The sequence below is a fragment of the Quercus suber genome, unplaced genomic scaffold (assembly GCF_002906115.3).
Source record: "Quercus suber isolate HL8 unplaced genomic scaffold, Cork oak 2.0 scaffold_320, whole genome shotgun sequence".
NCBI lineage: Eukaryota > Viridiplantae > Streptophyta > Magnoliopsida > Fagales > Fagaceae > Quercus > Quercus suber.
The window spans coordinates 746,581-751,696 of NW_027069774.1; the positions used below are offsets into that span (position 1 = coordinate 746,581).

Genomic DNA, 5,116 nt, shown 5'->3' on the forward strand with positions numbered 1-5,116 from the left:
CCAAGCCACACCGTGTGCACAAAGGAGACCCATTCAAGCCTCAAGAAGCCATGACTTTCTTGCAATAATGCTAGCTGTTATGTAGACAAAGCCAAATAAAAAGCTTCAACCTAGGGGTTATCCATATCTCAATACATGTTTTTGTCTTACAAAGGAGAATTAGGAATGCTATTCCAATCAACTACCCTGGAGTTTGGGCTAATGCCTAACATATCCAAGAAAATTAAAAAAATAATCAAATTGGTCCTTAAACACAAACGCTTTGTGTCCTATACTTAAAACAAATTTATACTGCAGTTTTTTATTAACAAGACTGCAGCTTTACATCATTTCTTGCTTTTCCCAATACCAATAAGTGCTCTTTAAGCCAAAAGAAACTACAATATAAATTTTGCCTTCTACCTAAAATAAATTTTTACCACAAACTGCCACCTTTTTGTGAAGAGAGCAGTAAATCGTGGCCTTTCGAAAGAAAGCATATTTGGTCAGTGCTCTAAATCAGCAAATATTTGAATTGCCAAAAGAAACTAGAACATATTAGAATTATCAACAAAAACTAAATAAGCTCTTTTTCAAGTAATTAATATTACTTCAATCACTGGATATTTTAGCAAATTTGTAATATCAAGAACTAATTTGTACCTAGATAAAAAAGGAACTAATTTGTACCTCTTCTTCAAGACTTTCACAGAAGCCCTCTTTCTCTTTGCTTAGTCTGAAATTATTTTATGAGTAAATGTTGCGTAGATCTTTGCTAAGACTGAAATTGGGTTAGCATTTGTTTTTGTTTATAGAGTACTTATTGGCACCGGGGAAAGCAAAAAAGTAGCTGAGGAAATCAATTTCTTCATTTTTATAAATTTCCATTACACTATCTCAATACCAAAACTTTTGTATATGATTTCTGTAGCATTTCAGGCTAGTCGCCTCATTCAAAACTAAGACTTCACCGATTTGCTGCTATGTAGAATCTTAATACATAACAAGAAGCATCATAGAAGTAGTAAGGATTTCGTTTCTTTCTCCTTCCTGTTTCCTTTTTTAATTTGCTTAAGTTGCATATAATTGACCCTCTCCCCTGTAAAGTAGCAACAAACAATGAAGGGTACATTCACAAACGTAACTTGCATCTACAATTTGGCGAAGATTTCACATCAATTTTAAGGAAAAGATGAGTGCTAATTCTTCAGCAACTCCCATCCCCAACAGGTACGTATAACTATAACAAATTAAACTTTTATAAACTCCGTGTTCTCTAATTCAGTCTTTCTATCATTTATATTTTATTAAAAACTAGCTAAGAGTTTAGACTAATAAGTTTTAGTTTCCTTATCTCTTTCTCCTTGCAGATTAGAAGGTAAGGTTTCCAATAAAAAAAAAAAAAGAAAAAAAAGAAGAAGGTAAGGTAGCATTAATAACCGGTGGTGCGAGGGGCATAAGTAAGACCACTGCAAGGCTTTTTGTTTGACATGGTGCAAAGGTCCTAATAGCAAATATCCAAGACGAGCTTGGCCACTCAGTTTGCAAAGACATAGGCTCTGAATCCATCTCTTACATCCATTGTGATGTAACAAATGAATCTGATGTCGAAAAGGCTGTGGACATGGCTATATATATATATATATATATCCAAAGTATGGAAAGCTTGATATCATTGAATCAGGAGTTTTAGAATTAGAAAATGAAGATTTCAAAAAGGTTTTAAACGTGAACGTTTTCGGTGCTTTCTTGGGTGCCAAGCATGCTGCTAGGGTTATGATTCCATCTAAAATAGGAAGCATTCTCTTCACTTCAAGCATTGCTTCAGTAATGGCTGATGATGTTCTATGTTGGGTTAAGATAGATTGACCTCGGTTAATTAATTCAATTATCCAAGTTGATTAATTAAGTCAAATTACAGGCAAATTGTGGAGGCACTAATAAATCACCAAATAAAATTAATGTAGTGGAAATTAAATTGATTTGATGATTTGTTGACAAATGGAGAAAACCTCTCACAAGGCAAAAATCGTACTAGGTTAAGGTCACAACTCCTAGGAATCTACTAATTAACAATTAAGTGATTACAAGTATAAAGAATCTTACCACTACCCTGGCCTATCTCGAAATACTAATCTACAGTTGAACCCTTGATCCAATACCCAATTGGACTTGGACTTGAACTTGTAATAGCCTTCTTTCCCTTGATACAAAAATCTCCAATCTGTGACTAACTTTTTTGCATGGATCCCAGTACATGATGAACTCCAGCAACTTGAATGGACGTTATTGGCTACAAAGTTCTTCACTTCATCAACAATGAAGATCAAGAAGCACTTAGTTACAAAACTCTATGGCGTATAAACGCAATAGTTTCTTACAAAGAAAATAAAGCTCTTGGTCTTTGTTTTTGTGTGTGATGACTTTTAAAATAAGCCTTATGTAAAGAGGTGGGCCTGGATTGGGATATTGGGCAAGTTCCTGCCCACTAAGCCCGAGTTTTTCTGGTGAGGAGTCGGGACCGGCCAATTGGAGCACACCTTGGCCCGGCTTGTGCGCAATCTACCCGATCTGCAAAGTCTATTTAAAAGCTCAAGCAGGCAAGTCATTGTCAAAAGTTATGGCAGACAGACATAACATAGAAAATGTAAAGAAAATACATCACTATTTCTGCCCAATAAACAAGATAAATAACTTAAAAGGCCTCGCTTTTAAAGAATAACACTTAACAAAGGATTAGAGCGGGATTAGTAGAGTAAAAAAGAATGGTCTCCACATTAAGTATTGCCCGGGACTCTAACCAGGGAAAATGGTATATAAAGCATTTTTTTTAATAATGGTATAGAAAGCAAAGGTGAGAATTGCATTGTAGCAATGAAGCTTAAAATTAACCTACCTCAACTTTTTATTATGGTTAATGGTCTTGTTTCATGGTCATGAACAAGGGAATTACTGTGTAATTTAAATTGACAACCACATCCAATGAATTCAATAATAGTGGGCAATAAAAACACAAATTCACATTACATATGTATTTTGAAATTACAAGAATTCAAATCTCATTGTTAAAAAAACAATGTTACAAGCTAATTATCAACATAATTACAATGACAAAATAATAATAATAATAATAACTGGACATATAATAATCTTAATAACTTAATCTGGTAACTCTTCCTAAAAACTAGGAATTTATTGGCCGAACTCTTATATTAATCCAACACCTCCCTTGGATAAAGGAACCACTCCAACAATAACTTTTTATGCTTATCCACGTTGCTAGTCATCTACATCTTTTGCTGCAAGCGCCATCCACAAAATTGATGTTATTTATCCTGATCATCCTTCTTAGCTAGAATGGAGTACCCCTGTTGCTGCATACAACCACTTGTTTGAATCATAAATCATAATAGAAGCCAGCCACTTAATGCACATAATTGGTCAGGTATGAATCATCCATAGAGTGCTATCAAAATCTTAAAACAAAGATAAGCTGCACTTCACAAAACTATATAACCAAGGAGGCCTTACGACATCAAATGGGTTGCAATAGCGATTATCAAAAAAAAAAAAAAAAGAGTGGGGGTGGGGTTGCAATAGCATTAGAGAGTATAGACTAGTCTCTAGGAAGATTGATAGCATAACACACAATCCAGACAGAAATGACGAAAAGAAAAGTGAAAATAATGTTTAATTGACATAATATAGAATAATAAATTCCGTCAACTTATTTCAGCATCACATTAACATGAATACAAAAGCCACAAGAAGTTTAGACTAAATCATAGCTTGTATACCTACCTGCCGGGCTCCTCAAGAATAAGTGCATTTTTTATTCAGCCAAAAATAAAAGAATTTTTTTTTGCATTTAGCTTCATTTTTATACTCCCTTTGTCTCAAATTGTTTGGTCTAGTTAGAAAAACCCAATTATTTAGGGAAACATCATTAACTACCTTATCTCTTTAAAAAAAGTTAAAATTTCCTAAATTACCCTTAACAAATTTATCAAAAAATTATTTTAAAACATTTTTTTTTAATTTGAATAAAGATGACAATGGATTTCAAAATTCAGGTTTTTAATTTTTTTTTTAAATTAAAAAATGCTCCCACAAATAAATTAAGGGCATAAAGGAAAGTTAATAAATTAATAGCGTTTGACTTTTCAAACAGGACATAATTTTGGGACATCCTAAAATGGAATACAAACCAAACAATTTGGGACGGAGGAGTAATATTTAAGTTAGTTGTCTAGTTTGCAAAACTATTCAACAAACTAGCATTTCTAGTGTCTAAAACTCAATTTTCAAGATAGAAATTGAGTTTTTAAAACTTGAGTTGCAAGTGGTGGCAGCTAATGTGGAAAAAAATCCATGTGGAACTCGAGTTTTTAAGACTCGAGTTCTACCATTTACTTTCCCAACGCCTGTGCTGCTTCTTCTTCCCTTGTTCTTATTCCCTTCAGCCCGTAATTCTTCTTCGTTGGATTTGTGTTCTCCAGAGAGGTTTTCATATCTGGTACTTCTACTTCTTCTCCCTCTGTCTTGCTTCTTCTTCCCCTTCATTTCTGGTTCTTCATCTTCATCGTCATCTTCGCTGCTCTGCTTCTCTAGAACTCGAGTCTTTAAGACTTGAGTTCCATGTGGCAAAAACATATCCATGTCAACAATCGGAACTCAAGTCTTTGAGGCTTGATTTTTTCGCCAAACTCGAGCCTCACAAGCTCGAGATGTTATTCTACTCATTTCTTTCCAATTCTTGCTAACTAACTATATAGTGTGGCAAACTCATGCTATTCTGCAAATTACCTCAAAATAAAATAAGGATTCCTGAAATTTGTTTTGATTAAGATCATCCTAACATGACAACTCCTTTTGATATTTTACGTGTGCGGAATATCAACTTGCTAATTCCAATAATAATCACACAAGTACATAAATGCTTTATTTTGTAAGGAGGTGGGCCTGGACTGGGATATTGGGCAAGTTCCTGCCACACTAAGCCCGAGTTATTTCTGGGTGAGGAGTCGAGACCGGCCTAATTGGAGCACACCTTGGCCCAGCTTGTGCGCAATCTACGCCGCATCTGCCAAAGTCTATTTAAAAGCTCACAGCAGGCAAAGTCATTGTCAAAAGTTTA

General features: G+C 34.5%; 1 long non-coding RNA gene across 1 annotated transcript; it reads right to left on the bottom strand.

Moving 5' to 3' along the window:
- Positions 1–2,977: 2,977 nt before the first annotated feature.
- Positions 2,978–3,822, bottom strand: LOC136071505 (uncharacterized). The gene is made up of 2 exons (XR_010632811.1): positions 3,781–3,822; positions 2,978–3,353 (listed from the first exon to the last, which is right to left on the bottom strand). It is a non-coding gene; the product is annotated as an uncharacterized LOC136071505 (long non-coding RNA).
- Between the last annotated feature and the right edge of the window lie 1,294 nt (positions 3,823–5,116).